Here is a 17937-nt window from a genome sequence, read left to right as displayed (position 1 = left end):
ACGATTTGCAGGCCATGGCTGTCAGAGCACGTAATCCAAATTACGAGACTTCCAGGGACGGTCTCTGTTTCTTTCACGCTGGAAACAGTCTGATTCAGCATTACAGTCTCGCATCCTTCTGCACGTGATGCCTTCAGTTCTGTCTTGATTTTGTTACGACTGTTTTCTAATACATGGACTATTCAATCATCTATTATGTTGCAGTTTCAAAAGAATGAGAATCCTTCTCTCAGAGCAAACTGCCTCCGTAGCTCAATGCTTAGATCGGGGAGGAACATGGACAAATGAAAGGCTGAATGTTTCATTTCTTTGCTGTAACCAGACTCTGGTGTTGAAATCTGAAATGAGACAAAGAGTGCAATCCTACTTTCTGGCTGATATCTCCTGAGGCCACAGTCACCACAGTCAAAGTCATAGAACGTGTCTGTGCGTTTGCCTCTGTAAGTGAAATCACCGAGGGAGTGTAAACACAGGTTATCCATCTTAAACTGCAGTCGCATGCATTGTAAAACGTGACTGGATGATAGCATTGCGACTAGTGCTTGAAACATTTAGGAACACAAGGGGACATACCAAGAGCTGAAAACTTGGTTGACGGGCCTCTTTCCGTTCTGTAAACAGTCGATGACTTGCTCAAACGTATGACCTGACAAATAAAACGCCATATGCATTGCAATTAAGAAGCAGTCTAACAGCTCGGGAGGCAGCACTTGTGGTGCATTGGTTAAGAGTGGGTGTTTTCCTCACCGCGGCCAGAGTTGGGTGACTGTTCAGGGAATCAGGTTTTATTGTTCCTGACTGATAATAGCGAGAGTGGAGCAGCTCTGATGGGAATGCTTTCAATGTCTCAGATCAGTTAATGCCTTGAGAACATCAGAGTTCATGTCCCTGTTCCTGCAAGAAGGGGAAGGTACCTTGACAGTTTCTGCTCAGTCGGTCAGTCCACCCTTCATTCCCCTCTCACATAGTTTCTGAAGAATCTCAGAGTTGAAACGGGGCTCTGTTTAATTGTTTCCTTTACACTCCCACTGGTTGCACGTATTGGGTTGTTGGAAATTTGTGATTTACTCAAGAGCAGCGTGTGAGACGATTCTATCTTCCCCTCCTCTGACAGTACTGTGAGATTGACTCTGATGTTCTCAGTTGCATTCATCGATTGGAGACATTAACCGGTAGATTAAAAGTGCCACAAATAAATCCAAACAGAATGAAATTCTTTCAAGTATTCTGCCTGCAAAGTACTCAGAAACTGCTCATTTTTGAGAGGTATTTAGGAAAACCATGTTTAAGAAGATAAACAACTTGCTTTGCAAGATGGTTCTCATGAAGATCTCAATTCTTTTGAACCATTCGGTGGAATTGTGTTGATCATTTTAGTACTTTATATTACCACACCGACCCCTTGTTTAAAAAACGAATCTGTTAAACAAAGAATTGCAGTAAAATCGACAATACTTATAAGTGGAGAATAGATTGAAGGTGGGCATGCATTCATATCAATAGTTCAGACATCCCAGCATTTCAAAGATTCTACCTCCAGCAGATCAGGAATTCAAAGCACATTTCGGATTCGGGGCAATGAGTTTGTAAGTGTAATAAAAATCGGCAGTGTTTTTGAGACAGTGAATAGTCGAATGAACAACTTCCAGATTTGCAAATAAGCAAATCATTAAGCCACTGATTCAAGTGCGCTTGCTGCATTTCTGTGATGAGAAACAATTGTTACCGTTCACTGGGTGAACAACTAGTAAATATAATCAAATTCATCACTTCACTCCAATTGATCCCACATTGTGAAGCAGACAATTTCGCATTGGAAACACACTTGATCTCATGAATCTTTCATTCACGGTGTGCTTGTGCAGCCATTCAATGGGATTACCACTGATCTGATAAATTTAACTCTAATTTCATACTTTTACTTGATAGTTCGAGGTAAACTTGTGCTGAAAAAGAAGTTGTGTATTCTCATTAATTTGGGAGTTTCGCAGCCATACCACTCAGTTTCTCTGAATGGTAACTGAGAATATGTGATAGTTATCAGCAGTGGTACTTCGACATGTGAGGTAACTGCTAAGTAAATGATGTTAAACTTCCTTATTACTGAAGCATGCATTTCAACAATATCCTAGGCTATCTGTCTCTCTTTGATATTCCCTATTAATAAATAAGGAGGGGGATTATTAAGTCTGGGGTAATATAAAGGAAGACTGTAACATTTTCCTTCGATATATAAAGAACAAAAGAGTGGCAAAAGTGAATATTGGATTGCTGGAAAATGTTACTAGGGAGATAGTAGTGGTTAACGAGAAAATGGCCAAGGAGCTGAATAATTACTTGGCTCAGCCTTGGCGGTGAAAGACACGAGTAATACCTTAAACATTCAAGAGATTGAGGGGCTAGATCTGAGTATGTTGGCCACCACAATGGAGAGCATGCAAAAAAAAAATTGAATGGTCTGAAGGTGGTTAAATAAGCTTGACCAGATGGACTACATCCCAGTGTTATGAAGGAGATAGCTGAAGAAAGAATGGAGGCGATCGTGGTGATCTTTCAGTAACCACTAGAGAAATAAACAATCTCAGAACACTGGAAACCCACTAACGTGACACCCTTCTTTAACGAGGGAATAAGGATAAAGACAAAAGGTCCACAATGAATAGCTTAAACTCGGTCGTGGGTAAGATCCTGGAATCCAATGTGAAGGACAAGATTTCTGAATACTTTGAACTGTTTGAACATAGTACAAAGTCACTATGGTTTCATCAAGGGAAGGTCATGCTTGAAAGATCTGTTGGAATTCTTTGAAGTGACATTGAGCAGGCTTGACCAAGCACTGCCAATGGATATTGTCCACCTGGACTTCAAGAAGGCCTTTGACAATCTGTCACACAGGAGATGACTGAGTACGATAAGAACCCCTGGTGTTAGAGGCAAGGTAGTGGCATTGGTAGAAGCTTGGCTGTCTGGCAGAAAGGAGAAATTGAGGACTGCAGATGCTGGAGAGCAGAGCTGAAAATGTGTTGCTGTAAAACTGCAGTAGGTCAGGCACCATCAAAGGAGCAGGAGAGTCGACGTTTCGGGCATAAGCCCTTCTTCAGGAATGAGAAGGGTGTGCCAAGTAGGCTAAGCATCTTAGCCTGCTTGGTACACCCTCCTCATTCCTGAAGAAGGGCTTATGCCCGAAACGTCGATTCTCTTGCTCCTTTCATGCTGCCTGACCTATCTGACAGAAGGCAGACAGAGGGGATGAATTGATCCTTATCAGGATGGCAGCCGTGACAAGTTGTGTTCCACAAGGCTCGTGTTGGAATCGTATCTTTTTACACGTGACATTAACAATCTAGATGAGGGAATTGAGGACACTCTGACGAAATTTGCACGGGATAAAAGATAGAAAAATGGACAGGTCGTATTGAGGAGGTGGAGAGGCTGAAGAAGGATTTCGACATGTAAAGATATTGGCATATGCCTTCCAATGTGGGAAGTGTGAAGTCATGAACTTTGGCACGAAGAATAGAGGCATGGTCTATTTTTAGAATGGGCAGAAAATTCAGAAATCAAAAAGGACTTGAGAGTTCTGGTGCAGGGTTCTCTCAAGGTAAGCTTGCAGGTTGTGGCAATGGTTAAGGGTGTAATTGCCTTTATTGTTGTTTGCATTTATGAAGAGATGAATTGAATATAAAACAGGTTGAATACTCCTCTGGTCAGGCCACATTTGTAGTATTGTGCGTAATGTTGAGCGCCATATCTCAGGAACGATGTACTGGCCCTGGAGCGTGTTCACAAGATCTTCACGGAAATGCTCAGAGGTATGAAAAGCTTATTGTATGAGGAATGTTTGAGGGTTCTGGGTCTATACTCGATCAAGTTTAGATGAATGAGACGGATTGAAATGGAATCATGCAAAATACTGAATGACCTGGACAGAATGGATGTTGGTAAGATGTTTCCATTGGACTGGGACCCGAGGGCACAGCCTCAGATGAAAGGGAACACCTTTTAGAACAGTGATAAGGAGAAATGTCTTCAACCAGAGATTGGAGAATCTTTTAAATTTATTGCCACAGAAGGCGCTGGGGGCTAGATGATTTAGTACATCTGAGACGGAGTTAGATAAGCGTTTGATTATACCGGGGATCAAGGGTTACAAGGAGCAGGTCAGGGAATGGGTTAGAGAAAACTGTCAGCGATGATTGAATAGTAGTGCAGACTCGACGGGCTAACTGGCCTAATTTCTGCTCCTATGCCTTGTCATCTTATGGTCCAAACCTCAAGGAGGCACCATGTATCTATCAGAATTTGGATTCAAGTTCTTCATGATGGTAAGTAGCTGGAGGGAATAGTTAACTGTTTTAGAATGAAAGCATTGTGGCTGCTGTCGGGGTGGTGGATAATATTACATTCAGTGCAGGATCACACACCAAGCGCACTGTATTAATGTGGGAGAGTTTTTTTCAAAACCTGGAACTCTCTGTCTCTGTCAATCACCGTGAGGATTGGGGATTGGGGTAGGAGGGCGTAACGTCCGCCCAGGCACTTAAACTATCCTCAAGCATGCATCCTGAGTGAAAGAATAGTCATGGAATTGATCACATTCTCATTGTCTGTTTAGAAAATAATGAGTGATTACGTTGCATTCTCTCAGGGCGCTACAGATCAACCTTCACTCACTCCTCATGGTGCCATCATCCCAGGGATTAATCTGGTGGAACCCCTGTTCACTCGGCCTGTGGTATGGAGATAACTCCTTATAAAGGAGAGAAAATCTATCCACAATGCCCCAAATACTGCCTCAACAACACTCTCAGGTTTGATCGCAAGAATTCCTTTCCCTCACTTAGCTGGCTTCGTTTCTTTTGTGTGAAATAGGAAACTATTCATTTAAGGTGCACTGTCACTGATTTGGAATTTAAGACATCTTGCATCTGTAGGTAAGCATTAATAAAGCTAGCACCGGCGGTGCCAATTCAAATGGGCATCACTCTAGAGGAGGGAATCAATCACAAATAATGCATCTTAAACTGTGAATGGCCACCGACCTGAATGGAAATGAACTGCTGGAATATGGGATACAGGCAGAGTAAGGGAGTCATCTTTCCTTTTGATCGTCCATCACGAGATGTGTGCAGACCTGGTCAGGGCAGCATCTTATGCCGATCTTGAACTGAGTGGCTGGTTCAGCTGTTCCACGGACAGAACAGAGTAAAACACAGTGCTGTGGGTTTGCAGTCGCACAGAGACCCGACCAGGTAAGGATGACCAACTGCTTTCTCGAACGAGCATGAGGCAAGCCGATATTCACAGGTTATTATTCTTTGGCTCTAGATTATGAGCCAATGATGTGACCACCATACACTATCTTCCCATCTTTCAGATTCTGTGCAGGGAAAAAGTTTAACATCTCAAGTGCAATTGTTTCATAATGGACACGTGGTAAGAAGGGACTTGAAACAGCTGTATCCGGAATTTAAAAAGGCACAAACGATGGTGTATTCAGGAGTTGCACTGAGGCTGAGGAAGAGACTGGATGTCATAATTTTGGTCGTGGACAGGATTGGTTAGTGTGGAGGATATGGAGATGTGAACTGTGTTGGAGAAAATGAATCAAGACGGTTGAGGACAGTGTGTTTCATCCTTGCATAGTGAGGAGTAATTTGCAAATGTTAATTTGCTAGTTATTATTTCTAAGGAATGCAATCTTTGATTGGAACTGAAAATGTTGACTTGCACCTTTCCAAAATTTAAATAACATCAGCATCAATTCAGTTCAATCGACAGACAGAGTGACTTACTGAGTGAATCAAGGAGGTTGAGAACAATCTCTATCATCTTCGCATATTGATGAGCAATTTGCATTGAGTAATTTGCGAGTTATAATTCCTAAGGAATGGAATCGTTGATTGGAAATGAAAACGTTGACTTGCACTTTTCCAAAATTTACATGTCATCAGCATCAATTCAGTTCCGACCGTTTCACTAGACAGCTCGAATGACTTACCAGGAATACCGGCTATAGCAACGTTAGTATAGTTACCAGTTGAATAGTTATCAGTATATCTTCAATTGGCGATGCTAAAGATGATGCCACTTTTGTATCTGACAGTGGACAGAATGCCTTGTGGGCCCCCAGCTATTTCTTCACAGGCCAAGCAGGTGGTTGGCTTATGCGAGGAGTGGGGGCTGGTGGATATTTGGAGATGTCTTCATCCGACTAGCAGGGACTTCACCTTTTTTCAAACCAACAAAAATGTCACACAAGGATTGGCCTCTTTCTGGCTCTCTCGCCCTTCTGTATTCTATTATGGTTTGCTAAGTTGTGAATATAGCTATCGCTGATCACGCACCAGTCTATTTGGAGATTAAGGCCAAGAGTGAAGGGCTAGGTTTGTGGCACTGGCATTTGGGCCCTTTTCTCCTAAAGGATTCCAAATTTTTGCCATACTTTTTGAAGGACTTTCAGGAATTCTTGACTATCCACTGGGCATGGCTAATAGTCTGTCCATGCAATGGGAGACTGCAAAAATCTTTGCTAGGGAATTAGATATTTCCTATTCGGCTAGCCAGAAATGGCAGAAGGAGGAACAGCAGCGTCTACTTGAGACGTGCTTGAAATCAGCGGAGGAGGGACATTTTGCGCGGCCTTTGGTCACTAGCCTACAGCAGATCACGGCCCTTCGGGCTGCCTTGAATTCGATACTGACACAAAACGCAAAGGAAGAACTTGCCTTTGCTAGGCAAAGGGTGTTCAATATAGGGTTAGGCCAGGGAAGTATTTAGCATATCTGACTCGGAAAAAGCATGATCCCCCATCCATTACTGCAATCAGGGATATCGCCGGGGTCCTTACATACGGTGCTAAAATGATTAATGAGGTATTACGTAGATTTTACTCTGAATTGTATCGGTCTGACTGTTGCGAAAACAGGAGGTATAAAATGGAAACCTTTTCTAAGAACCTTGTCGTCCTGGGGATAACCTTGGAACAGGTCGCTCTCCTTAATGGCCCCTTGAACTGTTCGGGAAATACAGAATGCAACTTCAAAGTGTGAAAGCGCCTGGCCCTGATGGTTCTCCGGGCGAGTTTTATAAGGAGTTTGTAGGGATTCTCTCAGGGCCGATGTTAGAGAGGCACAATCACTCCTAAATGCATGAATGCCTCTAACCATCTTTGAGCGAAGCTAATATTTCCTTAATTCTTCAGATAGGGAAGGTTCCTGAGGAATGTGCCTCATACAGGCCCATCTCCCTATTAAATTCAGATTGCAAGATTCTGTCCAAGACCCTGGCGTTGAGATTGGAAATAGTGTTGCCTCATATTACTTAAAAGGGACCAGACAAAATTTATAAGGGGCCGTAGGCCCTCTCATAATATTAGAAGGTTGCTGAATGTTGTCCAGGTTTGTCAGCAACGATCGATTCAGGGTTGGTGATTTCCCTAGGTGGAGAGAGCATTTGACTAGGTGGAATGGCCGTTTTTTTAATGTCTTAGAACAGCTGAGTTGGGTGAATTCTTTGCTAGGTGGGTGGAGGGTACATATTGCCACCCGTTGCCCGCGGTCATCATAAATGGGGTGAAGTCTGGGAATGTTAGATTGGTCGGGGTAGTTGGCAAGGCTGCCCCCGCTCGCTGTTGTTGTTTACGTCGGTGATAGAGCCGCTGGCAGAGGCCATTCGTCAGAACGTCCACAGAACCGCTCCGGAAGTGGTATCAAGGGCACAGAAGATTAAACTGTAAGTGGATGATGTCCTTCTGTGTTTATCGAACCCGATGACCTCCGTACCTCATTTGATGCAATGTATCAATTCATTTAGCGCTATTTCAGGATATAAGGTTAACTTTGCAAAATCGGAGGCTATGCCTTTGGGGAACCTTAAGTATGTGCCAGAAGTTGAAGGTGGCCCTAACTTCCCTTTTAAATGCTCATGGGCAGGGTTCCGATACCTAGGCATTTTTATTACCCCCATGTTTGATCTGTTATTCCGGAATAACTTGGTTCACTTGCTCGACAATATTAGGCGAGATCTCCAGGATGGGAGGCTCTTCCAATTTCATGGCTGATCCGAATTATCTCTCATTAAGATGATTGTTCTTCTCGTTTGTTTTATTCCATGTGTATGCTCCCTATTTTTTTCCCCAGGTCAACGCTGTGGAAGCTTCAGGGGTGGTGTGGTTCCTTTGCCTGGTATCATGGGAGCCTCTCATCAAACTTACTAACTTTCAGTTGCTTCATATAGGGGGAGGAGTTGATTTCCCAGACATCAGAAAGTATCAATGAAGTTCCCTTCTGTCCTGCATCTGCGAATGGATAGGTAACGATCCAAAGTCAATATGGCTGGATATTGAGGCTTCCCAAGCCAAGTGCCCTCTTATTAACCTGTTCGTCGTGGATAAGATGAGGACAGTTATAGACCACTGCTGGATCCCCAATGTCATTAGTACAGACTGGGCTTGGAGGGCAATGCATCAGAGTGAGGCTTGTTTATCTAAGATTTCGCCATTTACACCTACACTTGGCATGCCAGGGTTCCAACCAGGGATGATGGACTCAGGGTTCAAACTATGGGCAGCGAGATGAGTTTCTAGTTTGGGAGACTTGATTGAGGGGGAAGTTATGATGTCTGTTGAGCAACTGAGCTGCAAATACGAGTTACCCAGCAGAGACCTTTTCCTTTTTTTGTCAGGTTAGGGATTTCATCCAAAAGAAGACTACGCTTCTCACTCAGTCGTATAAGCCCAATCCAGAGTGGTTGTTGCTAAGTTCTATAAGCACCCTTTTGGTTAGTGCCCTCTATCGTTTGCTGGGTGACAGGGCCTGGCAGGAGATTAACCGGTTATGTGAGGTCAGGCAGGACGAGGTAGGAGTGCAGATCTGTTCTGAAACATGTGATAACTTATGGGAGAATACTCGAAAGATCTCAATCTGTAATATAACATGCGCTGCACAGTTAAAAGTTCTGCACATGGCTCATCTGGCACCAGACCATCTGGCGAAGATTAAAAAGGGGGCTTCTTCATTTTGCCCCAAATGTAAAATAAGTGTAAGTACTCTTACCCATTGCTGCTTCCCATGCCATAGGCTTTGTGTTTCCTTGAGCGCTGAGGCGGGAGAGATACGGAGGGTATTGAGGACTGAAGTCAAACTCGACCCGGTATCTCTCCTCTTAGGTCGACCGAATTTACCATCTTTAGACGGGCATGGGAAGAAATTATTTAATATTCTTGCATACTGTGCACGGAATAACGATCTGATGAATTGGGTGTCTGAGAACCAACCGGGCTTGCTGGGATGGCAGAAATAACTTATGGAGGACATTTACTTGGACTTCTTTTACAAACATGGTGCACCACACAACAAACCATTTTTATAAGGCATGGCAGCACTGCTTGAGTTATTTGGAAACAGATTTGTCAGTTGTCTTAACTATGGTGTTTGTTAAACCAAAATTTTAAGATTTGACAATGCTCCTTTTCCCCTGTTTGGGAGCTTTGTGCCGATCAAAGCTGTGCTGCATTTTGTGGGTTTTTTTTATGTTTTCCTTTTTTTGGGTGTTGCTTTGCACATTGTTAGGGTTTGTTTTGTAATAAAGGGTAGGTTAATAGTTAGGAGACAATTGTTGTATTGTAATTTGTGGTTTTTTTTCTTTTTATTATACTGATATTAGTTATTGATTGCATTTTTCAATAATATTATATGTTTGTAAAGTTAAAAAAATTATAATAAATATATTTACAAAATTAAAGGAAAGATCTTGCCGGGGTTTTGCTGAAAGATATGTGAATTGTGGAGAGACTAGAATATGTCACTTGCCAGTGATGTTAGGAGCAGGAAGATAGTACAAAAAAAATCAACCTGGCCAAAGAGCTGGTAGGGGAGACAGCACATCTGATATGTGGATCATTGGGATTCCCGGTCCGTGGGACATACACAAGAAGGATAGGGTGGACCTGAACTGGCTGCAGTTTCTGATGCGTAGATCATTGGGATTCCCAGGTCAGTAGGACCTACACAAGGAGGACAGCATGGATATAAACTGGCAGTAATCTCCGACATGTGGATCGTTGGAATTCCCGAGTTGGGAAAATATACACAAGAAAGATGGATGGGCCTGAACTGGCAGCAATTTCCGATAGCTGGATCATTGAGTTTCCCAGATCAGTAGGATCTACACAAGATTCTAGATTAGAGGGGTGCTGGAAAAACACAGCAGTTCAGGCAGAATCCGAGGAGCAGTAAAATCGATGTTTCAGGCAAAAGCCCTTCATCAGGAACAGAGGCAGACTGCCTGCAGGGTGGAGACATAAATGAGAGGAGGGTGGGGTTGGGGAGAAAGAAACATAGAGTACAATAGTTGAATGGGGTTGGGAATGGAGGTGATAGGACAGGGAGGAGGGTGGTTGAAGGTGGCAAAGAGTACAATAGGTGAATCGGGGTTGGGATGGAGGAGCTAGGTCAGAGAGGACGGTGGGAAAAGGTAGAAAAGAGTACAATGTGAATGGGGGTGGTGATGAAGGTAATAGACGATGGTGGAATGGATAGGTGGAAAGAAAGATAGGTCGGTAGGCCAAGTCGTGGGGACAGTGCTGATCTGGAAGTTTGGAACTGGGATGAAGTGGTGGAAGGGGAAATGAAGAAACTGGTGAAGTCCACATTGGTGCCCTGGGATTGAAGTGTTCCGAAGTGCAAGATAGGGCATTCTTCTTTCAGGCGTCAGGTGGTGAGGGAGCGGTGGTAAAGGAGGCCTAGAACATCCATGTCTTCGGCTGAATGGGTGGGGGATTTGAAATGTTGGGCCACAGTGTGGTGTGCTTCATTGGTGCTGGTGATCCAAAGATGTTCCCTAAAGTGCTCTGCGAGTAGGCGGCCAGTCTCCCCAGTATAGAGGAGACCACATGGGGAGCAACGGATGCAATAAATGATATTGGTGGATGTGCAGGGAAAACCGTGATGGATGTGGAAGGCTCCTTTGGGACCTTAGATGGAGTTGAGGCAGGAGGTGTAGGCACAGATTTTGCCATTACTGCGGTGGGAGGGGAAGATGCCAGGATGGAGGGTGGGCTGTAGGGGGACATGGACCTGACCAGGTAGTCACGGAGGGAATGGTCTTTGTGGAAGGCGCAAAGGGGTGGGGAGGGAAATATATCCCTGGTGGTGGGGTCCTTTTGTAGATGGCAGAAATGTCGTCGGATGATTTGGTTTATGTGGAGGTTGGTAGGGTGGAAGGTGAGCACCAGGGTGGTTCTATCCTTGTTACAGTTGGAGGAGTGGGGTCTGAGGGCAGAGGTGTGGCATGTGGACGAGATGCGTTGGAGGGCATCTTTAACCATGTGGGAAGGGAAATTGCAGTCTCTAAAAAAGGAGGCCATCTGGTGTGTTCTGTAGTGGGACTAATCCTCCTGGGAGCAGATACAGCGGAGGCGGAAGAACTGGGAATATGTGATTGCATTATTGCAGGAGGAAGGGTGAGAAGAGTTGTAATCCAGGTAGCTGTGGGAGTCGGTTCGTTTGTACCACTCTAATCTAGAATCTGATTTCCAGCATCTGCACTCCTTGTTTTACCTAGGATCTACACAAGAAGGATGGGATGAGTCTGAACTGGCTGCAACCTCCTGGCAGGCAGGTTTGCTATTGTAACTCAGGAGGGTTTAAATTAGTGTGGACGAGGTATTCGGGGGTGGGGACAGGGAGTGAGAACCACAATACAGCCCCACAATCCCGTGACTGAGGAGGAATTGGAGACAAAAACCAGTGCAGCTAAGACCAGCAACACAGAAGCAGAGGGCACTGAACACAATGGGACAGGCAACCTGAAGTGTGATTAGTTTCATGTGAGGAATCTGGCAGGTCAGAACTTGGAGCTTGGGTGAGCACATATATTGACAATGTATATATTACTGAGATTTCGTGAGAGAGCGACAACAGACCAATCAATCCACTGGGTCGAGAAATAGTTGTTGAATATGCGGTGAGTGGCGAGAGACAGTTGTTTAAAGTTAAATAATTATTCGGCACACTGTCGAATTTGGACCATGTGTCATGCAATGTACAGATTGAAGTGACAAAGGAGGAAACTGTAATTGTCTGTTTACGATATTTTCTGCTTTACTGATAGTCTTTTGTAATTTCCTGTCATCGGAAAACAGCAGCAGAGAATTTACATCAGAGAAATTCAAACCAAATATCAGGTCTGTGTCTGATGTGTTTGGTTTAAGTGTTTTTATTTCAATGCAAGGACTATTGTGTATAAGCAGATGAATTTAGATCCTGAAGCCATACATGGGACTACGACGTTGGAAGTATTATAGGGACTTGGTTGAGAAGGGGATAGGACTGGCTTCTCATCTTTCCAGGATTTTGTTGTTTAATATGAGACAGGGGGGAAGGTAAAAGAAAAGGAAGAGATGCATTAACTAATCAGGAAGAATCTGCACTTAGAGAGGACGTACTGGAGGGTTCATCTACTGAGGCAACATGAATAGAGCTCAAAGATAAGATGGATGCAAGCACGGTGTTAGGCTTATACTGTAATCCCTCCAACAGCCACCGAGAAATTGAGGAACAAATATGGAGGCCGATTACGGAAAAGTGCATTAATAAAATAGTTGCCATAATTGACTGGGATTCCCTTAGAGCAAGAGGCTTAGATGGTGTAGAATTTGTTAAGTGCATCCGAGAAATTAATTTGCAGCGGTATGTGGAAAGTCCAACTACAGGAGGGGCCTTACTGGACCTCGTATTAGATAATGAGTGTGTCCAGGTGACTGACCATTCAGTAGAAGAGCATTTTGGAAACAGTGATCACAACACCCTCAGGTTAGAGATAGCTATGAACATGGACTAAGTCAGGACCTTGTGGAAGTTAATAAATTGGCAGAAGGCCAATTACGCCAGCATCATGCAGAAGAGAGTGGGTATTAATTGGGAGGAGCTGCTATCAGGCAAATCCACATTTTGAGTGGTGGAACTGTTCATTAAAAACTGATTGCAATATCGTTGGGGAATGTCCTCACAACTGCTCGAATTTTAACCTATTTTGTTTGAACAGATATTTCAAGGACACTACATGCCAGAAAACAGGAAGAGATAATGGATATTTGTGTACTGTGTCCTTCGCAGGACCAGCTTGTTTCTCCAGGCACTGAATGTCTTTATTGTGGGTCAGAGAACCTCAGAAGTAATACAGCACAGACGGAGGCAATTCAACCCGTTGTACATCCACAAACTCTCCAAATGCAGTATCTGAAAGTAGAGACAGTTATTTGAGACAGACTGGGAGAGAGGGGGAGAAAGAGAGAGAGTGGGAGAATGAAACAAAAAGAAAGAACTTGAAGGGAGATCAACAAAGCGGATTGAAAGCAGAGCGACAGACTGAGTAAGTGGAACGGGTGTTAGGCAAGAGTGAAGCTGGATAGATCATGCGACAGCATGACGAAAATAGACAGAAGATGGAAATTTTATGTAGAAATTCCCCTGGAATGCACCAGGGTATTGTGTGGTGCAATACCCTGTGAGCACTGTACTGATACTGGTATTTATCCCAGAACATTTATCTCCAATAACATCATAGAGCTGGTTGCTGACAGTTAAACAGAATCCAATAGGCCAATTGATTGGTTCCATGGAGAAGGTGGATTAACTTAAATAGACTGGGCGAAGAGCAGCAGGAAATGATCAGCCCCCGAGATACTGTGGTTGGGATTGACCAGAGAATCTCAGTGAAGAGGATCACTGACAGATGGGAAGTTAGCATCTCAGATGTGGGCCGAATAATGTTTGATAAAGTTTGCACAACATTTCCATGGTTTTGAAATTCACATTGCAAATTATAGAGCTCAAGGTCATGAGTGTATTTTAACAATGTTATCTGTTTGTACTTTCCATATTTTGGAATATACAAAAAGTCACTTTTCTCTGTATTTTGTCTTGCATAAGCATACTGTATTACTGGGGGAAAAGGGATCGGTTCTGATGAGCTGGTGTTCATCTCAACAGGCTGAAGAACCTGTTTCATTGCTGTACATCGCTCTGACTGTATCACCTAAAGTAGGGTCATATGGCACAAAATCAGTGTGAGTAGAATTGAGTATCCCCAAAGGCTGATAAACGAAACGTAGTTGTCGTTATGTTCAGGATTCCAAAAAGTAGTGAGGAGCTGCGGCACAATTCAAACGAGGAGATAGAAAAGATGGGTAGAAAAGGCAAAGTACAGAGGTCATGGGAGATTTCAATACATGGGGGGACTGGGAAAATCAGATTGCTAGTGTTTTCCAAAAAAACTTATTTGTGGAAAAATCTTCGATCTGGCTTTGTGTCGCAGCTTCTGATTGAGCCCACTCAGGAACGTTAATACTGGGTTTAGTGTTGTGCAATGAGGCAGACTATTTAAGAGAGCTTAAGGTGAAGGAACAGGCATGAAGCAGTGATCATAATATGCTTGAATTTATTCTGCAATTTGAGATGGAGACGACAGAATCAGTCTTAAAGGTATTTCAGCTGAATGAAGGCAACTACAGAGGCATGAGGGAGGAGCTGGGGAGAAGTGACTGGGAGAGGGGCCGAGCATGAAAAAGAGTGGAACAGTAATGGCAGGAGTATCTAAGAGTACTTCGTTAGACATAACAGAGATTTATCCAGAGAGAAAAAAAAGAAGCATGATACAGGGGAGGATGATACAAACATAGCTGACTAGGTTAAAAATCACACAACACCAGGTTATAGTCCAACAGGTTTAATTGGAGCACACTAGCTTTCCGAGCGCCATTCCTTCATCAGGTGTTTGTGTCGGAAGTCAGGGACAGAATAAAAGCAAAAGAGCAAGCATACAATGTGACGAAGGTCAGAGGAAAATCAGACGATTTGGAAGCTCACAAAGACCAACAGATGGAAACAAAATAAGAAATATGGAGGTAGGAGATGAAATATGAGGGTAAGCTTGCCAATTAAATCAAGGAAAATTGCAAGGTTTTCTTTAGATATAAAAATGGCAAAGGTGAGATAAAAGTGGACATTAGGCTGCTGGAAAATGGCATAGGACAGACAGTAGTGGAGAACAAAGAAATATCCGAGGACACAAATAATTTCCCAAAAAGTCAACGGTGTGAAGGGGTAAAGCTCAGAATGTCACCCATCGTCAGGGCAGGGGTAGGAAAGCTCAATGGGATGAAGATAGATAAATCACCTGGACCAGAAGGACTAAACCGCATAGTTCTAAGGGAGAAAGCTCAGATGTATTGGACGCGTTAGTGGTGATCTTTAGGAATCATTAGAATCGGGGCTTGCCCCAGAGAACTGGAATAGCGCTAAAGTAAAATTCTTACTTTAAAAGGGAATAAGGCAGAAGACAGAAAATTACAGATCAAACAGCCTAACCTCAGTCGTGGGTAAAATCCTGGATCAGATCGAGAAGGATGAGATTTCTGAATACTTGGAGGTGTATGGTACAATAGGATAAGTCAGAATGGTTTCATCAAGGGGACGTCACGCTTGACACATCTGCTAGAACCTTTTGAGAAAGTTACAAGCAGATTAGACCAAGGAGAGACAATGGATGTTGTGGTTATGTTCGCTGAGCTGGGAATTTGTGATGCAGACGTTTCGTCCCCTGTCTAGGTGACATCCTCAGTGCTTGGGAGCCTCCTGTGAAGCACTTCTGTGATCTTTCCTCCGGCATTTGTAGTGGTTTGTCTCTGCCACTTCCGGTTGTCAGATCCAGCTGTCGGCTGCAGTGGTCGGTATATTGGGTCAAGGTCGATGTGCTTATTGATTGAATCTGTGGATGAGTGCCATGCCTCTAGGAATACCCTGGCTGTTCTCGGTTGGGCTTGTCCTATAATGAAAGTGTTGTCCCAGTTGAATTCATATTGCTTGTCATGGATGTTATTAACCGGACCTCAAGAAGGCCTTTGACAAGCGCCACACAGAAGAGTATTGATTTTGATAAGGGCCCATGGTGACAGAAGCAAGGTGCTAACATGGATAGAAGCTTGACTGTTGGCAAAAAGCAGGTAGTGGGAAAAAATGGTCCTTCTCAGGATGACAACCGGTGACAAAATGCGTTCTGCAAGACTCAATGTTGGGACGACTTTTCACATTGCACATTAATGATCTAGATGATGGAACAGAGGGCAGTCTGGCTAAGTTTGCAGATATTACAAAGATATGTACAGGACAGGTAGCAAACAGGAGACAGATAAGCTTGAGAAGGATTTGGACAGGTTAGGAGATGGGCAAAGTAATGGCAGATGGGGTAAAACATAGACTAGTATGAGGTCATGCACTTTGGTACAAAGAATAGAGGCATGGACTATTTTCTAAATGGGGAGAAATTTCAGAAGTGTGAAATGCAAAGAGACTTGGGAATCCTAGTCCAGGCGTCTCTCAAGGTAAAGGTGCAAGTTTAGTCAGTAGTTACAAAGGCAAATACAATGAAAGGATTTATTTTGAAAGTAATTGGATATAAAAGCGGGGATGAACTCACAAGACAGGAAAAATATCTGATCAGGCCACATTTAGATTATTGTCTGCAGTTTTGACCTCTATACCTCAGCAGATATGTACTGGCCCCAGAGCGTGTTCTGAGAATGCTCACTGGAATGCTCCCAGGAATGAAAAGTTTAACATATGAGAAATGTTTGAGGACCTGGGTCGATACTCTTTGGGCTTAGAAGGATGAGGGGGATCTAATTCAAACTTACAGAATACTGATTGACCTGGACAGAATGGATATTGGGAAAATATGTCCATTGATAGGAAAGACTCAGATCCTAGGCACAGACATAGATCGCAGCGAAGCTCTTTTAGAACAGAGATAACGAGTAAGTTCTTCAGCCAGAGCATTTTAATGTATGGAATTCACTGCCACAGAAGGCTGTGGTGGCCAGGTCATTGAGCATATTTAAGCCTGCGTCAGATAGGTTCTCGATTGTAAAGAGGATCAAGGATTATGAGGACAATGGGTTTGAGAAACCTATCACGTTTGATTGACGTTTGAGCAGACTGGATGGGCTGAATGGCCAGGTTTCTACTCCTATGTCTTGTGGTTGTATGGTCTTTGCCAATATTGGCTCTCCTCCGTCCTCATTGTAGATTTATACTTGAATCTGATCTTCAAATGATTTATAAAGAGAAACGTTCTAATATTGATGAACGGGCAATATCATGTTCCCTCCCTCTCGTCTCAGCAACCATGTCCCCCAATTCTGTCTGTTTTCTGTCTCCTCCCCAATGCCATAATCACGTTGTAATTGAAGTCCAGTAAGTGGCACTTCATCGCTGCTGATTGTCATTAACAAATCAACAGCATGCCCTCACCTGCCCTCTCAGATCTTGGAGAAACAAACTGAATTGCATTTGTCACGGACAATTCTCTGTTAACATATCCATGCTCTTTATCTATTATAATCCCATGTTGTTTTAGGCATATTTTCCTGCCAGATTATCGACTATAAAAGTTGTCTCAATGTTTTATTTATATTGTAATGACTAATCACTAGTTGCAGACTGTATGTTTCCAATTATAAACAGAGAAACTAATTTATGTTCTGACAATCCTCTGTCATTACTTCCATATCCAGTTCAGATTGAATGATAACGCACAATCAATCTACCATCTCCAACATTCTTTCCCTCAGTCACCCTTACGTGTCCCACTCCAAATGTGTAACTTTATACATTAATTTGAAATTTAATAATAACTGTATTGAATTGAAAGGGGTTAACTGGAGCTATTTGTTCAGCGACTGTGACTAATGTCAGTCGCTGTGGATCCTAAATGTGTCATTGCAGGATTTGGCTCTTCTTCAAGTAAGGACTGGGTTCGATGTGATATCCCACAGTATGAGCAGGGGCATCACCGTCAGCACTAACAGGTATCAGCAGCTCCAGAGAGACGGGAAAGAGAGATCAGAATCTGAGAACAATAGACTGGCATGTTCCA

The sequence above is a fragment of the Hemiscyllium ocellatum genome, unplaced genomic scaffold, assembly GCF_020745735.1.
Source record: "Hemiscyllium ocellatum isolate sHemOce1 unplaced genomic scaffold, sHemOce1.pat.X.cur. scaffold_204_pat_ctg1, whole genome shotgun sequence".
Lineage (NCBI taxonomy): Eukaryota > Metazoa > Chordata > Chondrichthyes > Orectolobiformes > Hemiscylliidae > Hemiscyllium > Hemiscyllium ocellatum.
The sequence above is the reverse complement of the archived record's forward strand: the minus strand, read 5'-3'. Positions refer to the sequence as shown.